A 23,007-nucleotide genomic window follows, 5' to 3' on the forward strand; every position below is an offset into this window, starting at 1 on the left:
ATTGAGAAGGACTTCATTCATGGGTTTTCAGGTCCTTCCTTCTGGCTGCCTCATCATCTTCTCAGTCTGCTTTTTTCCAAGTGTGAAGCATTTGTGAGATTGTGTCCCATTAGCTTCTCTGCACTGCTTCTTGGAAGGCTAAGTAGAAACTGCCTTATTATTGCTCTATTTTCTCTCTCTTTCGCTGGTTACTACTTTTTAAGAGATTACGGCATAGGACTGTGGCCCTTACTTAGTTCCAGTAATGTAGGTGTTGTTCGATAGTTTCCATCTTGGTTTTTTTGTTCATTTTTAAGAAAGGATAATACTTTTTACAATATTTCATGTTCTGAAAATTCTCTTGCCCTCTGCCTTCCCTCCTTTTGAATCAATGGTGTTCAATGCTGCAAAGCAAGGATGGATTACCAGCTGGAGAAACAAAATCATTTCTCAACTTTGTTTTTCTTCTTAACTCCTTGCAAGGTAATAGTTTTAAAAGTCAGGCATTGTTGATATGCAATCTTTTTGTGTATCAGTACAATTCTGGTCAACAGTTCCAATGTGTGAGGCATTTCCCCTACATGCCAAGCAACTCTCAGACATCAGCTGGGTTTCTGCAATTCAATTCGATTCTGAAAATATCTACTGGGAGATAGCGCTAGATTCTACAGGTTAAGGGATCAATCCCACTGGACTGCCCCCAAGTTCGGATGCCAATCACTAGTCCAAGTTGCTACCTGTGTTTCTGACCAGCTGGCTATAAATAAGAGATTCCCATGACCCCTACCTTGGCTTCTTCCATTAATTTGCTAGAGTGGCTCATAGAACTCGGGAGACCAGTTTACTCAATACATTACTAGTTTATTATAAGAGATATTAAAGAATACCAATCAATAGCCAGATGAAGAGATATACAGGTCAAGGTATGTGGGAAGAGGTACGGGGCTTCAATGCTCTCAGGTAGAGTGCCACTGTCCCCACATCACCATGTATTCACCAATGTGAAAGCTCTCCACACTCATCCTTTTGGGTTTTAATGGAGGCTTAATTAAATAAGCATGACTGATTAAATCATTGGCCATTGGCTACTGATTCACCGCCAACTCCTCTCCCCTCCCTGGAGGTTACATGGTTGGTTCTAATCACATGGTTGGTTCTCCTGGCAACCAGCCACCATCCAGAGGTGCTTTCCAAAAGTCACTTCATCAGCCTAACAAAGACACCTTTATTCTTCTCCTCACTTAGAATATTCCAAAGGTTTTAGAAGCTCTGTGCCAGAAATGATAGATGAAGACCAAATATATATTTTTCCCCCAACTATATCTTTCTTATTATAAAGCACAATATCAGAATCAACTATACCTCAATAAAGTTGTTTTAAAAAAAATAATGCTTATGATCTTGAATGCCATATTGTCTGTAAGTCAAGGCTTCTCAAAATATGGCCCCTGTATTTGGTTTTAACAGGATGCCTGGAGGCCAGCAAAGGAGGAGTCACGGCTAGCTATTGAAAGTTAGAGACCTGTCCTGGCCATAGTCCAAAAACAAAGCCACCAGAAGCAGGATCAAACCAGACAGGCCCAAGACAAAGAAGGCCAGAAACCATGACCAAGTAAAGGAGAAACCTGCTCCCAAGGAAATACCCTCCCCAAGTAATAAATATCCCACCCCCTAGTTAAAATTTTTTTTATTGTATTTATTTATGCAACAGAGACAGAGACAGCCAGCGAGAGAGGGAACACAAGCAGGGGGAGTGGGAGAGGAAGAAGCAGGCTCATAGCGGAGGAGCCTGATGTGGGGCTCGATCCCACAACGCCGGGATCACGCCCCGAGCCAAAGGCAGACGCTTTAACCGCCGTGCCACCCAGGCGCCCCCCACCCCCTAGTTAACACTTGTCAATAAAAGATAGAGACCCAAACCCTGGGTGTGCAGCTCTCCTTCAGCTTGCCCTCTTTCCCATCTCAAGCGTGTACTCTTACTTTAATAAACTTTCCCACTTATAGCGCTCAAACACTGTGTCTGATCTGCCCTTGAATTCTTTCTTGTGAGAGCCTATGGTGACATCCCAGGGATAGGCTGGGCAGAGGCCTCAGGCCCCACAGGGCTCCCTACTCCACCTGCCCCCCCCCACAGTAACATTAGCATCATCCTGGAATTTTTAGACATGTAAATTTTGAGGCTTCTTCCCAGAACTATTCAATAGGAAACTCTAGGAGTGGGGCTGAACAATCTGTGTTTCATTAAGCCCCCAGGTGATTCCATTGCACAATAAAGATTGAGAACAGCTACTATGAAGATAGGTGATGATAAGTGATGATAGAGTTAAGTGATACTATGATAGAAAGGAAATTGCTGAAAAATGCAAAGGCAAAAATTCTACCTTTGCAGCCTCAGAGATGGTGGGAAGAAGTAATTGTAACTAGTGAAAATATCCAGACATATATGGGGACCTTGAAAATACAAGACCCAGCAGCCTATTGTCCTAAGCATCGCCTGAAGTTTGAGTGGCCTACAGGTCTCAGGAGAGGTTCCATTTTTACTTAGTGCTATGTTTAAAATGGTACCAGAGCAATAAGGCATGGTTGGTGGAAGGAGATATGTGAAATAAATCACATGGGATAATGTAGCTACTTCTCCATAATTTGTGCACAGGATATAGAACAGTGAAAACATGTAAGGAACTACCAGAGACCTGTGATTGGGAAGGAGAGGCTGCTATGTGTGGAAAACACAATGACAAGAGATTGACAAATATATGGTCAATTGTCAGCAGCATTGGACACCAACACATACCCAAAAGCCAGACAGGACCTGGTATGTCACAGGTGAAGTCAGTGTGGGCAGAGGCTGCTGCCTAGATGGAAGCCTTATAGAGCAATGTAGGGTTTGTACTTCCTCTCTCCTGCCAACAGTCATCTATGAAGACTGATTTCTACTATATCCAGGCACCATATTACAAAAGAAGAGAAAGAAGAAAGGAAAACTCTAAGAATTTTATTTCTAACTGATGCAATATTTACTGAAAAGGGAAGATTTCAATTAAAAGGATAATTCAAACCAGTGCTCACTGATTTATCACTGAGCGAGAAGTACAAATATCTATCCCCTAACTCCCTATCCTGCTCCCTCCATATTTGGGTATAGGAGAATGAAAAGTGATATCAGTTATAGAAAATAATGCCACATAGTATTAGTAACTTAATATAGGCAAGTTAAATTCTCAATCTTGCTGGATTTTGTTAATTTTTAATGACTAAGATTTTAGATTCAGCTTTCCTCTGACATCTTATAGTGGCTATTAGAATACTTTCATTTACTCTGCCTCTCAAAAACAAAACATAAAGTTGATATTTTTTTCATTTAAGGTAAAATATTTTTAATCTTTTCCATTTTTACACAGTTGATTTAGTTTTAGTTTAAAATTCAAATCATAAAAGCTAGCTAAACTTATACATTCAGTTAATCTGATTGTTTATTGAATTACTTTAAAAAGGCATCATTGAAGAAAAAATAATTTTTGCTAAATCACATATTGAGTTGTGTATACCTCCTCTGGACTTTCAATTTTTAGGTAATACACCTTAAATACACAGTGACCATGTCATTACAATATCTAATTATAGATTCCTTGGTTGCAACATTGATAATTGCAAAGATGTTTTCAGAGCAATGATGAAATAAATTATTCTACCTCCATCTATGCATTAGAAAGTGCTTTCCAGGGGCGCCTGGGTGGCACAGCGGTTAAGCGTCTGCCTTTGGCTCAGGGCGTAATCCCGGCGTTATGGGATCCGAGCCCCACATCAGGCTCCTCTGCTATGAGCCTGCTTCTTCCTCTCCCACTCCCCCTGCTTGTGTTCCCTCTCTCGCTGGCTGTCTTTATCTCTGTCAAATAAATAAAAAATAAAATAAAATCTTTAAAAAAGAAAAAAAGAAAGTGCTTTCCAGACTTAGCGTAGAGATTACCTAGTTAAGGAGAGTCTTGACTGTTGTTTTTTTTTTTTTTTAAAGATTTTATTTATTTTTTCGACAGAGATAGAGTCGGCCAGTGAGAGAGGGAACACAAGCAGGGGGAGTAGGAGAGGAAGAAGCAGGGTCACAGCGGAGGAGCCTGATGTGGGGCTTGATCCCATAACGCCGAGATCACACCCTGAGCCGAAGGCAGACGCCCAACCACTGTGCCACCCAGGCGCCCCTTGACTGTTTGCTTTATGCTGTGTGTAGAGATGTGAAGAATCTATGGTGGGTTAAGATAAGTTCCACAAATGATTACAAGGAATGCAAGAAGAAAGGAATACTGATTTCATGTGCTTTCTTCAGTCATTAGAAAATATATTTAAATGATTATCTTATTCTAAGCAAGAACCCCAAGATGGTGGGGGAGGGGATGGGTGGGAGAGGTTTCAAGGGGTGAAGGTAGCTATTCCCAAGTAACTTGCTCACAATACAGTTCAAAGACAAATATATATGAACACTAAGAGAGTAAGTGATAATTTCTAAAACATAGAAATATATTCAATGTACAATTGTGTCATAGAAAAAGAAACACTAAGCCAGGAAATAGTCAAGGGAATTTCACAAAGCTGGTAACATCTGAGCTAAAATTTTAAAAAGGAAAGTTCTAAGGGGACTATCAGGGAAACATATTCCAAAAGAAAGATCAAGTTTTACTCCAACTGTACTTCCGAGAAAGACTGGAAATTCAGGGTAAAATACTCTCTTGCAAGCATCAGTGATGAATTTTAAGAACCACAATTGTTAAATCGGAAAAACAAAGGCTGAAAGATACCGATTGGTTATTCTCCATCTCTGAAATAAAGACAGTGAGTTGTGATTAGGGTTAATTAAAAGGAGAAGCTCGTCAGATACAATTGGTAAATCCTGGAATGGATTGCAGAGGCTGTTTCATCTCCTTCCTAAATAGAGACAAACCTGCCCTCGATTCTGCTTCGTTAGAAAAAAAAGAACACATGAACATCAAATTTTTTTACGGAATCAGAATTCATATTCCTTCACTAGCTTTCAACTCAGAAGGCAAACCACCTTCTTCTGATTATTAAGCAAAAAAGTTATCTCACCAAACAGAAAAAAAATAAGGTGCATCTCATAATACCAGCAACAGTTGAAACTGCAAAAATATCAGCTGTGTAAATGAAGACTTTCTCTCTTCTTAATAAGATAGTATTTGAAAGAGCTGCTCTGTGACCTGTGTTATTAATATATGGTTGACAAAGTTTCAAACCAAACTGTCCCTTTTTGAGATATAATGACAATGCAGGGTACACACTAGAGAATGGCAGAGATGACCTCATTAACAGAATTTCAAATATCCTTGATTGTACTTTGCCTGTGTTTCCTTATGCTAGGAGTTTCTGTCACATTCTCTCCGGCTTCTTCCTCTTTTTGATTTACCTAAGAATGGATTTCTGAAGTTCTAGCCAAGTGGCATTGCTCTAAACCAGCTCCCCAGATACAGTGCAAGGCCACCAAGCCTTTCCAAAATGCTAAATCCTATTACATAAAAATTCTAGCAATGATTATCAAACAGTGCTATCTGGTTCATCAGACTCATTCTTCTTTCATAAAAATGTTAGTTTCAATGGCAAGTTTGTGAGAAGAAACTTGCTGTTAGCAGATCTTAGGTGAGCTAAGTGCAACTGAAAAGCACATTTTGATAGATAATAACAATCTTTTAAGTTCTATCTCCTATGGCTTTATTTTTGGTAACAAAGCTCTTCACTTAGCATAGACAACTTATTTCTTCTGCTAGCTCTACATGCAGTGACTAAACTCACATTCAGTTGAACTCTTGCTCTCTATATTCCGTATCTTTGTGTTTTTTTCTTCCTCTTTATATGTATATAACAAAGTTTTGTTTATTTATACAAAATTAACTCGCCCTTAATAGCATGACCCTCCCAAGCTAAGTGACTGATAGTATCAAAATAGTTACATGTGGCAACTGAAGATTCTTTTATCATTGTAAATAGAAGACAATTTAGAAACCATTGTAAAATGTGTCCTGTGAGGTATGTTCTATTTACACTTTATGAAATTATTAATTTATTAATATTTATATTATATATTATAATATGTAATATATACATTATAATATATAATATATTATATATTAATATGGAGAACAAATTATATATATTATATATATTATATATTAATAATATAAAGAAAGAATTTGAGTTGTCATAATCTAGAATGAGTTGCTTTGTTTTCCAGGGTCCCTGTAGGCTGGCCTAGCCATTCCATCATCCCTCATGGCATTCAGAGCAAGATACAGGTGTTCAGGGACGTAGCAGGAGGGGTATAGGGCTACTAAGGGGGTGCACACACTTCCTGGGCCAAGACAGGTCACAGCTTCCTTCCAGACTGCTTAAGGACCACCCTGAGCCAGCAGAGGCCAGAAGTGAGCCCTGGAGAAGGTAGCTCTGTGACTGCAGCTTTCAACAAACACAAGAACAGGGTGTTATTAGGTGGGTCAGCTCCGTGGTCCTTGCTTAAACAGATAAAAAACATCATCTCACCCCGTTATCTAAAAATAATTTATGAGTAAGTCTTTGACTCCCAAAATACATATGTCTTATTATCTATGCCAATATTTGTTATAAATGTTGCACGTGTGCCACAACTCGTAGAATACTCTCAACAGTGGAGGCCATTTATACGTATTTAAAATAAAAGTAAATAACCTGTCTGTGGTTCTGAGTACACTCTGATATATATTATATTTCTGAGACTTTCTTTTTGGCCTCCTATACGGCTGATTTTTATGAATGATCCTTTGGTTCAAAAAGATAGTGCTTTCTCTACATCTCATTTAAGATTGATTGAGTTATCTATCTATCTATATGTATCTCCACTGATAGGATCTTATGGTTTTATGCACACACCATACACACACGNGGGGTTTTTTTTTTTTTTTTTTTTTTTTTTTTGGCTTTATCTTTTTTCCTAACAATGATTAAAATCCCGTTAATGTCGATTTATGTTTTTCCTTATCTTTGCTAGTTATTATTATTTTGAAGGAAGCCTATTAGATGCATATATGTAGGCCATTGCAATACTGTTTTCACTTTATTTATTGCATCAGAACATAATATTATTTGTGCTTTTCATCTTAAATTCTATTCTGCTCTGAAACTAAATGTGTTATCCAAGCTTTCTTCTGACTGCCCATAGTATGTTTTTAATCCCTTATTTTGACTTTTTTCTGGACCATTTTTATTTAAACTCTGTTAATTTATTTTGTTGGGTTTTTTTTTTAAGATTATTTATTTATGTACTTGAGAGAGACAGAAATAACGGAAGAGAGCATGAGCAGGGAGGAGAGGGAGAAACAGGCTCCCTGCTGAACAGGAAACCCAGCATGGGGCCCAATCCCAGGACCCTGGGATCATTACCTGAGCCAAAGGCAGACACTTAACCGACTGAGACACACAGGCACCCCTAAAGTATATTAGTTTAAACTACAACATATTGAATCTCATTTGATTGTCCAGGCTGAGAGGGTCTCCACTTCGACTGTTGAATTTAAACCATTTAATTTCCTGTGACTACTGTTATATTGAGATATATGTGTTTGGTTCATGCTTTATATTTTGCAAATTTTCATTTGCTCCTCCCTTTCCCCCCCCCTTCTTTACTACCTTCAGTTAGTTAAAATGAATTATAATTGCTGGACTAAAAATTAATCATTTCATCTCTATTTGTCTGATGTTTCTCCTAACAATCGCACTTTCATTTAATTTTCCTCTATCCATGCTTAAGTATCTATAATACTTCCCTAAACAACAAATTCCCCTTTGCATACCCTCATCTCCTTTCTTCCCTGTCTCACTGACCGCATATGGAATTTTAGTCCTGCTTATGAATATGAGGATGATAAGGGATTGTTTCATAGTTTCTTATTAGATTTCTTTTCTTTTTCTTCCTTTTCCTGTTTGTTCTCTTGTCTTCTATCTCTGAAATACTGCATTTCAATCTTTTATTTTGAAGATAGTGAACCAGATATAAGATAGTAAGATGCAATTTTTTCCTTCAAAACTTTGAAAATATAACTTTACTTTTTTTTTCTTCTAACCAAGGCTTTTATTAAAATGCTGTTCTTCTAATTTCCGGATTTTTTTAATTGTCATCTGATTTTTTTTCATATTTCTTTGCTTATAAAAATTTGTGGTCATCATTTCTCATCAAATCTGTCTTCCCTTTATTTTTTCTATTATTGATTCATAGTTATAATATTCCTTTCTATGTATCTTAAATTTTTATTTTTTAAATTAGGACCTCTAATGTTTTTGTAATACAGTTCCTCATTTTGATGGCACAGTGTACCAATTTAATCTTTGGCTATGTTCATTCTGTTATGGATAGGTTTTTTAAACTATTTTAATGTTTTTCATATTACATATTTCCAATTAGTTTTGATTTGTAACTACTTGATCTTTATGTTTTTTAAATTTTCATTTATTAATCCTTATTAATTAATTCTCCTTTATTTAGTATGAACTTTACTTTCAGATTCCATAGGATTTTTTCCATGTAAAATCCATGTTTCCCTACATCCATCTTGACCAGTTATGTGTGCGCAGAGAAAAGGAATAAAATCCCAAGTCTAACTCATGGGTAGTAAGTTCATATTTAGCTATATAAAAAATTTCCAGTGTTTACCAAAATGCCTATAGTTTGTGGCATTCCCACCAAAACTCGATGGCAATTCCAATCTCGCATACATGCCTGCACTTGGCATGGACAGGTTTTGTTATGTTTATGTCTGTTTCTTTCTTCGATTGTTCATTTGTTTGTTTTGGTTTGGTTTTTATTTATCTGTTCTAAAATTGTGTAATAATATATCACTGTGCTCTTAATTTTTCTCTAATGGCTACTGAGGTTGAGCATCGTTTCGTGGGCTTATTTGCCATCAGAATATCTTCTTTGCTGAAGTGTTTGTTCAAAAATTTTGCCATATGGTATTGATTTGAATATCACTTTATTGAATTTTGAGAGCTCTTTATATTTTCCTTCTACAAATTCTTTATTACATATAATTATTGAACATATTTTCTCCCAGTTCATGTCCTGTCTCATCATTCTCTTAACATTTTCTTTTTAAAGAGCAGCAGTTTATAATTTTGATGAAATCCAATTCCATACTTTTTCTGTTAGGGGTCTATTTTTGTTGTTATATAGAAGAAATATTTAATTCAGGGTTACAAAACTGTTTTCCTGTGTCTCTCCAGATGTTTTATAGTTTTAGGGATTTTTTTTAGGGCTATGGTACATATGAGCTGATTTTTAGACAAGATAAGGTATTGGAATTTTTGTTTTTATTTTTTCATATAGATATACAGTTGTGTCTTCCATCTTTGTAATTCTTAGTCAAAATCATTTAGACTACTCTCATTCCTTTATCTTTCCACATAAATTTTAGAATCAGCCTGCTGATTTCCATAAAGAATCATTCTGAGATTTTGATTGGAATTCTGATAAATCTATCAATAAACTTGAAGAGAACTAGCATCTTAACAATATTGATTTTTTCCAAACTAGGAACACAGTGTATCTCCCCAATTATTGAGGAAATCTTTGATTTCTTTCGTAAGTGTATTGGAGGATTCAGCATACTAATTATTAGTACTGTTTTTTGGTACTAATGTTTAATATTGTTTCTAACTGTTCATTGTAACTTGGTTTTTGCATATAAACCTTGTATCCTACAACACTGCTAATACTAATATTGGTTCTAATAGTTTTCTTGAGGATTCTTTGGATTTTTGTATATAGGTGTGATATCCTGATTTATAAATATAGGGGCACCTGGGTGGCTCAGTCAGTTAAGCATCTGCCTTCAGCTCAGGTCATGATCCTGGGGTCCTGGGATTGAGCACCACATCCAGCTCCCTGCTCAGCTAGGAGCCTGCTTCTCCCTCTCCTCCCAGCTCATGCTCTCTGTTGCTATCTCTGTCTCTTTCTCTCAAATAAATAAATAAATAAATAAATAAATAAATATTTGGTCTTTATCCCCAGTTGCAGACACAGGGATTTCCTCAGTGATGAGAGAACTAGGAGTATCTTTTATTCTACTGAGGTGACTCTGGGTGGGCTCCTGGATGGCTCCTGGATGAGAACTTGTTATCCAAAAGAACAAGCCATGATTAGAAGCTTGGAATTTTCAGCCTCACCCACCATTATTGAAAGATGGGAGAGGGGCTGGAAATGGAGTTAATAATTGATAATGCCCATGTGAGTAAGCCTCCATAAAATCTAAGTAGTAGGGGGTTCTGAGAGCTTCCAGGTTGGTGAACACAGCCACATGGGGAGGATGACATACCCCAACTCCACGGCGGACAGAAGTTCTCATGCTTAGGACCCTCCCAAACTTCACCCTGTGTATCTTTATCTAGCTGTTCATTTGTATCTTTTATCACATCCTTTAATTAACTGTAAATATAAGTAGGTATTTCCCTTGTCTGTGAGCCACTCTAGCAAATTAATCAAACTTGAAGAGAGAATTGTGGGAACCTCCTACTTGTAGCCAAATTGGACAGAAGTTGTGGGTAACCTAAGAGCCTACTACTTAAGATTGACGTCTGCAGTGAAGTGGGAGCAGTCTTGGGGGACTGACCCTTTAACCTATGTAATCTGAAGCTATCTCCCAGTAGGATAGTGTCAGAATTGAGTTGAATTTTGAGGACACCCTGCTGGTGCCCAAGAATAGTTTGCTGATCTGTGGGAAAACCTTCACACATTTGGTGACCAGAGTGTCAGGAATGAAGTGTTTTGTCTGAGGAGCAAAGGAGTCACACAGGAAAGAAACACACAGTCGGGAAGAACTCAGTTTTTCCATTTTAATACAAAATCATATAGATGATTAATATCTTCTTTTTTTTTTCTTTTCTAAGCTGTATGCATTTTACATTTCTGCTTACCTATTTATACTAGGAATTCAGTGCGTTGCAGAATAAGAAGTGATGAGAGCCATATTTTAATCTTGGGGGGGAAATAGTCTTTAACCACCAAATATAACATAAAGTATAAGATTTTTATAGGTGCCCCTTATCAGACTGAGATATTTCATTCTGGTTCCTAGTTTTCTGAAAGTTATTTTTAGTTCTCCTTGAAGAACTTGACTTTATTTGAGAGTCTCAGTTCCCTACTGATTAATAATACCTTTGGTCCTGCTCACAGAGCGTTTATTCAGCACCCAATTGCCCACAGAATCATCAGAAAGAACTTCCCACTGTGACTTTGAGATCCCCCTTCATTTCCAATCCTAAAAATCAGCCCCCCCACAAATACATGTATATTTCTGTTGTTGTTGATGTTGTAGAACTCTGCTGTATGTGCTTTAAACTGTTAAATTTTCCCAGTACTCCACGGATGTGGTAGATTAGTTTAGTTTTCCATGTTGCTAAAGTCAGAAACTAATATCCCCATTTTGCAGATTAAGGATCAAAAGTTCAGTACCTTAGTTTTGGAGGATGGAAAACTGAATCCCCAAGAAGTTAAGAAATTGTAAAATTCAAATCTGCTTGATCTTAAAATTCATCTTTTTCTGTTCCTCTATGACAGCACAACAGTGAAAAGGTATGGCTTAGGCAATGTGCATAATTTAATCTGGGGTTTCTAAAATATTTTGGATTTATAAAAAGGATGAAAAGTAAAGTATTTTCTTGACTTAAAACATTTTTTAATTTCCTAACAATTATTTTTACCTACTTCAGTCATAATTGAATTAATTTCATGCAGTAGTCACATCCAGAATAGACATTTTTCCAAAGAAGACATGCAGATGGCTAACAGACACATGAAAAGATGCTTAACATCACTCATCATCAGTGAAATACAAATCAAAACTACGATGAGATACCTGGCTAAAACTAACAACACAGGAAACAACAGATGTTGGGGAGGATGTGGAGAAAGGGGAACCCTCTTGCACTTGCACTGTGGTAGGAATGCAAACTGGTGCAGCCACTCTGGGAAACAGTAGGGAGGTTCCTGGAAAGTTAAAAATAGAGCTACCCTATGACCCAGCAACTGCATTACTAGGTATTTACCCAGAGGATACAAAAGAATTGATTCAAAGGGGCACATGCACCCTGATGTTTATAGCAGCTTTATCAACAATAGCCAAATTATGGAAAAAGCCCAAACTTCCATAGACTGATGAATGGATAAAGAAGATGTTTTATATATATACAAAGGAATATTACTCAGCCATAAGGAAGAATGAAATCCTGCCATTTGCAATGAGATGGATGGGGCTGGAGTGTATTATGCTAAGCAAAATAAGTCAGAGAAAGACAAATACCATATGATTTCATCCGTATGTGGAATTTAAGAAACAAAACAGATGCACATAAGGGAAGGGGGAAAAAAGAGGAAAGGAAGCAAACCATAAGAGACTCTTAACTATAGAGAACAAACTGAGGATTGCTGAAGGGGAGTTGGGTGGGGGATGGGTTAAATGGTGATGGGCATTGAGGAGGTCACTTGTTGTGATAAGCACTGGGTATTATATGTAAGTGATGAGTAGAGTCGCTGGATTCTACTCCTGAAACCAATATTATACTATATGTTAACTAACTAGAATTTAAATAAAAACTTAGATAGACAGTGAGAGAGAGAGAGAGAGGGGACAAAATGAATGGAGGGGATAGTCAAATCCAATGAAATAATGGAGACTTCTAGTTAAATAATGGAAATTTCAAATATACATAGTGATGCAGAGGGAAGTCTTTCCAGTGATCTTCTCATCTGACATTTAATATCTTATCACACACTGTCCATGCCAGATGATCCTAGGTTTAGCTAGTACTATGAATGAATTTGTGTATAAAAGAGCCAGAGGGTAAGTTGAATAACAGGAAAGGAGCAAATAAATTGGTGTTTTGGGGTTTTTTTGTTTTGTTTTGCATGAAAGCTAATTTTACCTGTTTAGAAAAAATAAATATCTACTGCTAAATATAAATCACTGACATTTAAAAAATCCATGTTATTTGTTGCCTTTTGATCATATGCAGTGACATTCTGTTTTGTATTGTGACATTTAAAGCAACGCAGAATTTAAACTGCCCTTCTGAAGACAGTATTTTCAAATATTTTAACACCTTAATGACTTTGCACTGAACCCTAAAAATATTTATGCATTCATTTTTCAAAGCATTTAGACCATGGGAAGCTCAGAATAAAATGTAAAAAACAAAGTGTGATGCTAAGGCGTAATTTTTTGTGTGTGTCTATGTATGCATAATGAAAGGAAGAAAACTGCTGTACCAAAGTGAATTCTTATAGGTAATCATAAAATGGAAGGAAGGGAAATAACTAATAACTTGCTCCTGGTGTGTTATTTATACAAACCTCTTGACAGGATGAAGCAACAACTACCAAGCCTCAATTTGTGCTAAGTGTTTTCATATGGTAATGGATGAAATAACTCTGAATTTAACAAAATTTTAGATCTGCTACTTTTTATGTCTCTAATGTTTTCCAATTGCCCTATCAGTCATCATTTTATCTTTTATCACCTGAGTGATTAAAGATGGGCATTATACTTAATCACGTTTACCTCATAGACTATTCAAATTGTCATAATAAACATCAAAAATGGCCTCACGTAGTGTCATAAATAGAACCAAATGAGGATTCAGAAGATTTACTCTATCATATAAATACCAAAGCAAGGCAGTCTAACATGTACATGGATTAGGTAGTCATCTGAATAGGTTTATTTGAGAGGCACTCAAGAGAGATTTCTGCTAGGCAAGGATTTTGTCCACTCTTTGACAAAGTTCCTGAAATTGCACATTTAGGACTTATTCCTTTGGTTTAGACATTGGACTTTCTAAAATTCTCATTTTTAAAAAGCAAGTAACCTTGAAAATTAGAGTAATAGTTTCCAATCTTGCCACTTATTCTTTGCTACTAACAGATCAATTAATTTTTTAATCAATGATCGAATTTCATTACTTACTACACATTTTCAGTTTGAATGTTGTAGCTAGCTCTGATATTTGACATTCATTGCTCTACTAGTTCCTTGGTGCCATCCCCAAAATGACAGAAACATCTACCCTTGTGATAACAGGTGCTATAATTCCAGAAGTAAGATTTATATGTACTTTATGAAATGTTGAAAATAACCTATTGCCTTCTCATCCCCAATGATATTCATTCAACTTAGGGTATTTATTTTTGTTCACATTCATTTATTTATTCAAATTACAAAAGTATAAAATGTTCAGTGGAGGCATTTGAGCACTTAGTGAAAATTATGGGCCTGAGTTCATAAAAATCTAAAAACAAAACCAAATTTGGGTCCTGAGTAGCTATATTATCTTGCTTATTCATTTAAATCCAGATTATCATTCACCTTCTGTGCCATGTCTATGTTTGGAGGAGTGTAGCTATTATTTATTAGATGTTGCTACTAGAAGTTGTTACATTATAAAAACTGGCTAGGAATGCCTCACCATTGGTATTCTGGAATAACTCATATCAAATAAAATTTTTCTATAAATTTTGAAATAAATTCCTTTTAAAACCATCTGGGACTACACATTTTAGACGTAATTCTTTAACCTTTTTTTAGTGTATTCTGTGATTTTTTTCATCAGATCAGCTAATATACTAACTCTTCTTCTGTTATTTAGGAGACTTTTTTTATTATGAGATAATATATTTTAGCCAAATCTGCATATATAATTATTTAATACATTTTAATACTTTCCATAACTATGGTTATATGAACTTCCTTGTTCCATAATTTGTCTTTTTGATTTTTCTTTCTTCCCTTGTTATTCCTTTTTATTTTTAAAAAGATTTTACTTATTTGGAAGCAAAAGCACAAGCAGGGGGGCAGGGCAGAGGGAGAGGGGGAGGTAAAAGCAGACTCCCACTGAGCAGGACTCAATCCCAGGACCCCTAGGTCATGACATGAGCCTAAGACAGATGCTTAACTGTCTGAGCCACCCAGGTGCCCCTCCCTTGTTATTCTTGACTAGACTAGACAAATACATTACTATTTTTACATTTTTTCTCAAAAAGTAATATATTAAGAAGAAATATCATTTAAAAATAATAACTTTTTTTAAATATCACACACTAGCAGCAAATTAGGAGTAGATTTATTGAGTAATCCTAGGCAAAAAGCCACTTAAATATATTCACTATCTTTCAAAATATGTTTGATTTTACAAATACTTAAAAAGTCAAACCTCACATTCTATTTCCATTGTTAATGTAGCTAAAGTGTGTTTCACAGAATAAAAACCATGTTACTCTAAATAAGTCATGGGATATAGTTTATGACGTGGTGACTATAGTTTATACTACTGTTGTGTATATTTGAAAGTTGCTAAGATTGTAAATCTTAAACGCTCTCATCACAAGAAAAAAATTATAACTCTATGTGGTAATGGATGTTAACCAGACTTATCGTGCTGATAATTCATAATATATGCAATTATCCAATTATGTTATATGCCTAAGACCAAGATAATGTTATATACCAATTATATCTCAGTAAAAAAAGGAAAAAAAATATTACTTTGACCCATAGAAATTTGAAATAAATACAAGTGAAAATTCTGTTTAAATTCAGTAGGAATTTTCTTTCTTATGTATCTAAGCCTAAGAATAAACAGATACAGCACATTTTTATTATTACATCTTGAAGGAGAATTGGTAATGTGATGACTTGGTAATGTCTTGGCTGAATAATAATAACTCTAACAATTATGTAGAGAATCACCAAGTGCCATTCTAGGTGAAGCATCTCATTAATAATCTTTTAATTTTGCCCATGAGATTATTACTTGTATTACCCCCCCCCATTTTGCAGAGGAAACAAGTAAATTTTTTAAAGTCATATGACTAGACAAAGTAATTTTCTGTTCTGAAATAACTCTGTCATATTTAAGGACTTATTTCTTTCTCCCTCTCTCCTCCTTTCTCCCCTTTTTGTCTCTCCTTCTCTCTCAATGATTTCAAATTTTCCTTTAAAATGCATAATATTCCAGTGTCATCTATATTCTTAAGCCTTTAGTCATGTTTGGATATAATCTCTAAGTTCAAAATTTATACCCAACAGATAGATCGTTGCCATGCAAGCATATGATATACAAGATATTACAGATATGAGAAGATGGGACACTCAACAGTCATTCCTGCTTCGGATATTCTTTGCCCAGCTGGGGGCAGGGTGTGCAAATTGAGGATGCTGACTCCTACTATTTGTTTTCGACTGTGGCTTAGAGGTTCTAGACAGTGCAATAAAGAAAAAAAAATTGCAACATGCAGATTGGATTTGAAGAAGTAATAATGTCTTTTTTCATAGTTTATGTGATTTCCATATGTAGAAAATCCCAAGGGCAAAAAAAACCTATTAGAACCAATGAACAGGTTCATCAAGGTTGCAGGATTCAATATCAATATACTAAAATTAATTGCATTTCAAAGTATTAGCAACATATAATTTGAAAATGAAATTAGGGAAAAATCCATTTAAAATAGCATCAAAAAGAATAAAATACTTAGGAATAAATGTTAACAACAGAAGTATAGAACTTAGAAACTGAAAACTACAAAACAGTACTGAACAAAATTTTAAAAAGATGTTAACGAATGGAGACATTCCATGTTCATTGATTGGAAGAGTCAACCTTCTTAAGATGAGGATTCTCCCCAAATTGCTCTACCATTTCAACAGAATCCCCATCAAAATTTATAAATTTACCCTAATATTTATATGGAAATACAAACAACCTAGATTAGTCAATTTTGCAAAAGCAAAGATAAGTTAGAGTACTTATATTACCTGAATACAAAAGTTACTGTAAAGCCACAATAATCAAGACAGTATGGTATTGGTTCAAGGATAAGAATACTGATCAGTGGGGAAGGATGGGACAGTGGGGGCGGGACAACACAAGAATACAGAAGGAAGCACTCTTGTTTTCTCTTGTTAGCTTTCACAGCTCTGTTGCAGGGTGAGCTACAACTTCTGTCTACCCCAGAACTACAAAATCTGCCCTTGCTCAAGGATTTACTCTTGATTCCTATATTAGCATGTATCCCATTAGCAACTCTGGATTAAATAAAGGAACAAAACAAATCTGTTAGCAATTTATTTCATGACCTACAAAATGAAGCACCAGAGTCTTAAAGTGACATCCCCAATGTTAAAAGGCTTGTTTGTTTCAGGATCAATATAATTACCCTTGTTTCATGACCAGTTCTCAGGTAAAACTACCCTGAAGGAAATCATGCATTATTTTTAAATTTATTGGTGTCTGTGTGTGTGTGCGTGTGTGTGTGTGTGAGCACTTGTGTGTGTGTTACCTTCTCTTAGTTCTGAGTCATATACTAGTATCAGCAAATGCACTTATTTTTTCTTTGAGATTAAATTGCCCAGTTGTTTTATTCCCCTCCATATTAGCAGCTCCATTAGCTGAAAGGATCAGGGCATGCCAAGTTATTAGGAAACAAGAAAAGAGGGAAAATGCTAATAGGCAAAGGTTAGGCCATGGAAACTTTCCAGTTTAATTTTCCATTTTGCTACCATAAGATAGAAAATTCTGAGTACTTGCAGCTTCACTTAACTGGGCCAAAATTGGTCCTTAATGAATAATAACATATTTAAATGGCAGATACTGTAGGGGAAGAAATTGCAAATGTGATGAGGACAAATATTTTTTGAAAAAGCCAAAATAATTTCGGGACAGTCATCTGAAAAATTATTTTTTAAAATGTATAGCATTTAAGTAGCAATCATTTTGTGAAGGGTAAAAGGAATAATTTCATGGCTACATTTGCTTTTACTGCTATTGCCTTCTCTTATAAGCAGAGTGATTATAAAGATAAAAGTAATGGCAGAAAATTTGGCCTTTACAAATTTATTTTCTCAGGGGAAAAAAAAACAAGATGCACTTGAAAAGTTATGTAAATAGAATTGAAGAACTTCTAAAAGTAACAAAGTATAAATGCTAATATCTTTTTATTTGGCAAGATTTATAATTTTTCAAAAAAATTATAATTTTCCAGCGTGTTATTTAAAATTATTTTAAAAATTTAAAATAGTTGATTTCTACTTATGTCCTACTATGTGCTCAGAATTTTTCTGGGTTCTCCCTCCCTTGTTATTCTTGACAACATTTTTATGATGATGATATACTAACACTATCTAAAAATAAAACTTAGTCATTTAAAAAACATGACTCCTCAAGAAGGAATCTGACCTGCCTAACACCTCTCTGCAAGCCAACAGTTTGAGCTAAAATTTAAACCCATTTTGATTTTATTTTATTTAAAGATTTATGTATGTATGTATGTATGTATGTATGTATGTATGTATGTATGTATTTATCAGCGAGCCTGAGCAAGCACAAGCAGGGGGAGGGGCAGGGGGAGGGACAGACAGAGGGAGAAGTAGGCTGCCCGCTGAGCAAGGAGCCAGATGTGGGACTTGAGCCCAGGACCCTGGGATCATGACCTGAGCCAAAGGCAGCTGCTTAACCAGCTGAGCCACCCAGGCGTCCCCTTTTGGTTTTAAAGTACACACCCTTTCCCTCCACTTCCATCTTGCAAAGATATTGAAAATAAATGCAGCTCATATATCCTTGTGCATTCAAATTTGTTCTCTCATTTTTACATAACATCATTATTTTTATCATTTATATATTACATGTTTATAATAAAATATCATCATATATTAACATAAACGTTCAGAAAATTATAGAAAACTATAAGTGAAAAAATACTATTAAATATAATCTTAACACTTAAGGCAATTTCATTTATATACTTCCAATTTTTCTGTGAGTTTATATAGATGCTCTGTTGTAGTGCTACCTTGAGCCTGAGCCTGTTGTATTATTTTACAAGTTGGGAGTACTTACTCAATTCTCATGAGTCCAAGAGAAAGTACTGCTATTATTCCCATTTTACAAATGAGGGAACTGGTACACTTTTTAGTTTTATCTTGTACATTTAATGCCCCAGACGTGGATTTCATCATTTCTCCCAAGTGTCCTGTTTTCTGTTAGTGGGAAATGGTATTTGGAGAACTCGATCTGGGCTCTATACCTTTTCATTGTACATGGTTGGTAAATATTTTACAGGTAAAATACATCATGAACTCATACTGATAATTCTAATTCAAATGTACCCCACATAATATTTGAATAACAAAACCAACAAATTATAAAACCAACAAAACAGGATACTTTGTTTTGTTTTCCTAATTCTTTTTTTTTTTTTTTAAGATTTTATTTTTAAGTAATCTCTATACCCAGCACGGACTCAAACTCAAAACCCCAACATCAAGAGTTGCATGCTGCACCCACTGAGCCAGCCAGGCACTCCTGTTTTCCCACTTTTTGTCCTTACAGTATCCTTCAAGAATATATATAGTTACAACTTGTTTTAAAAGTAATTTGAAACAGTTTATGTAAGCTCATTCCACCAACTAGATACACACTTAGGTTCTTCTTTCTTTTTACTTGCATTTTTTATATTTAGGCATTTTTTCCTCCATATAATTTTGTTTTATAATTACATAAATTATCTACCTTCTATTCCTATACGTTCCACTCTCCCCTCCTTATAGGTAAATATTTTAACAATTATATAAATTGTCCTTTCATTTAAATGTATATATACAAATACATAAATAGTCTCAGATTTTGATATTTAAAAAAATAATAGAATACCATAACATTTTGCTCTTCTTGCTTTTTTTATTTAAAAATATTTTAATGACCATCCATCAAAATATATAGCTAGATTCCTGACCTTACAGCTGCATAGTATGTCATTTAGTTACTCTAACATATTTTATTCAATTAGCCTTTTACTGATGGACATTTGGGTTGCTTCCAGTCTTTTACTATCACAAATAGTACATCTGTCTTTTTTATTTTTTAACCACTGTGTCATTGAAATGGACTCTTAGAAGTAGAATCGCTAATCAAAGTGTAATTGCATATGTAATTTTGCTAGATATTGCCAAATTTCCCCCCTAGATGTTGTACCAGTTTGTAATGCTGCCAGCAATTATGAGAGTGCTTATTTCCCCACAGTCTTGCCAGCAGAGTATGTTGTCAAATTTTTGAATTTCTGCCCATTTAATAGGTGAAAAATGTTATTCCCCTGTAATTTCACTTTGTATTGCTTTTGCTATGTGCCAGGGTGATCATTTTATCATGCAGTTAATATCTATTTGCATTTAATTTTTTATGATCTCTCTGTCCATATTTCTAACTTATTTCTTCTAAAAGATTGTTGAATTTTTTCTTCTTTTTTAGAACTTTTTGTATATTAAGAATACCAAACTTTTAGTCTAATGTAAATTAAATATTTTTTCTTCATACAAGTTTTTGTTTTTATTCTGACTACATGTGTGTACACACATGCAAAATTTTCTTTTGTGTTTATTGTCCTATTTATCTATGTTCCCCAACCCCTTGGATTTAGTAAAATGGTTAGGAAAGTTTTCCCCACTCCAGCTCATAGAGGAATTCTCTTGTGTTTCTTATAATGCTTATAATACTTGTATGGTATTAAGTAGGGAAAGGGTTAAGGTATAGGCAGGGAGAGACAGGAGGCCCCTGACAAGTCTTGGAGGGTATTTCAGGTGTGTAGACGCTGAAACAGAACAAAGAGATCAGGAAAATTTAGACCACCCTATCCCAATTAGTAGGGTTAAAATGTTTTTCTAATAATTACATTGTGAACACAGATAATAAAAATAACCACAAAAACTGATCAGAGGAAAAGTTCACTATAAAGATCAACCTGACCTAGCAATACATATCTATAGATCATAGATGTCACAGAAAGAAAAACTCTCATACAATGTATAAGTGTCATGTCTACTTCCAGGCCACTGACCTAACCATCGGCAAGTTTCCTGGTAAAGACCTAATAAAAGGCCAGAAATGAAAAGCCCTCATTGGTAACCTGGTTGGGACCCCTCTCATTCCTGCAAGCTTTTTCTGCATCCTTGCTCAATAAAACTCTTGTCACTTTCACATTCTCCTTTGTCCGTGAGATTCATTCTTTGGACTCCGTGAGACAAGAACCTTGCTCTCCTGCTTCAGTATCATTTGTTACATTTAAATCTCTGATCCATTTGGAATTTATAGTGATATATTATGCATAGGTGAGATCCAATTACATATTTTTAAATGCCTTTTTAGTGAAAAGTTACTTTCCTTCACTAATTTGAGATGGCATCTTTATCATTTAGTAAATTTGCATGTGTAATTAGATCTCTTTCCAAATGTTCTATTCTCTTCATTGGTTTTTCTGAATCTGTGCCATTACTAATATTATAAACTTCATGGTATATATGATGTAATATATAATAAAGCTAGAAACCTCCTCTTTCTTGCTTTTTTTTATTCTCAGGGTTTTCCTGTCCATTCTTCCTTGTTTGTTCTCACAAACAAATTTTATATTTAACTTACCTAACTTCTAAAGAAAGAAAAACTGACAGTACTTTTAATGGGGATTGTGTTAAATTTTTAAATGTTGTAATTCCTAACAATAAATTTAAAATAAGTGACAGCAACAACAACAAAAAATTACCATTTGGCAAACTTTAGTCTCAGTCTAGAATTAGCAGTGCTTGTTAAAGTTAGTGGGCAAAAATATTATGACAAACAGGATTTTTGCATAGTTGCAAATAAATTAGTTGAGAATAAAATTTTATGGTATTTTTAAACAAACTGGAAAATCCTGTTAATATTTTTATCCCCCAATTTTATTTTTTTAGAAATTACCCACATTTTATTCCACATGAATTTATCAGGACAGAAGTTTATAGCAATTTTATTCAAAACTGATACAATTCCAAAATCTTTGACACCCAACAGTATAAACTTTATTATGTAAATTATTATCTAGCCACATCATGAAATGGTATGCAATGTTTTGTGTTTTTGTTTTTTTTTTAATGATGATCTCACTATTGATATTCTTTGCCTTAGATAGACTATGGGAATACATCATTAACTGAAACATTTAGCTTAAAAATAATGCATAGAACATGCTGAAGAAAAAATGGCACCAGACAACATAACCAAAAAAGTTAATTTTATTCTGAAACTATTACTTCAATAGGGGAGGAGGCAGAGACCAAATCTAGATACCTAACAACTCTGCTAAGACAAAAGGCAGGAGTTTTTGAGTTGGAATGGGGAATCCTAGGCCACCTGTGTTCTAAGTGGCTTTGCCTAAAACAAAAGTGAACTTTCTCCTCTATTCATGAAGTGGTAGTTTTATTAACTTGGAGCAAGTTCCCTCCTATCCTCCACAGAAACTAGGAGGTAGGGGTGCTGTCTTCCTTGATGATTGCATTTCAAAGGGATAGCTCCCAGGTCCTTGGGGAAGATATTCCTGGGTTGTAAAATCTGCAAGAAGCCTTTTAAAAGATTTATATCTCAAAGGGGCAGTGAGAATTTACCATTACAAGTTTTCTAAAGTAAAATGCTCTAAGAAAAGGGAAGTTGGGGCCTGAGGCAGGAAGGCAAAGCCTATCTAAAGTTTAGGCAACCTAAAGGGAATGGTAAGCCCATCTCGGTGGAATATTTTGTAACATACACACACACACTCTCGTGCACATGCACATGCACACACACATAGTATTGTGGATAGGTGAAGAGAGATCACCTGCATAATTTGCAAGGTCTAGTGCAAAATGAAAATGCAGCTTCTCCTGTTCAAAAATTAAGAATTTCAAGATGGTAGCAAAAGAACAATCAACTCAGGGCTCTTCTGGGTGTGGAGCCCTGTGCAGTGACACAGGTCACATGCCCGTGAAGCTGGCCCTGAGGGCAAGGTTTGGATCCAGATTGGATGGCTACTGGAGATTGAATCCTGAATTTTCTAATTATTAGCTGGATAATATTAGCATGTTTAGGGGCGCCTGGGTGGCTCAGTCGTTAAGCATCTGCCTTCGGCTCGGGGCGTGAACCCGGAGTACTGGGATCTAGCCCCACATCAGGCTCCTC

This window comes from Ailuropoda melanoleuca, chromosome 4 (assembly GCF_002007445.2).
Source record: "Ailuropoda melanoleuca isolate Jingjing chromosome 4, ASM200744v2, whole genome shotgun sequence".
Classification (NCBI taxonomy): Eukaryota; Metazoa; Chordata; class Mammalia; order Carnivora; family Ursidae; genus Ailuropoda; species Ailuropoda melanoleuca.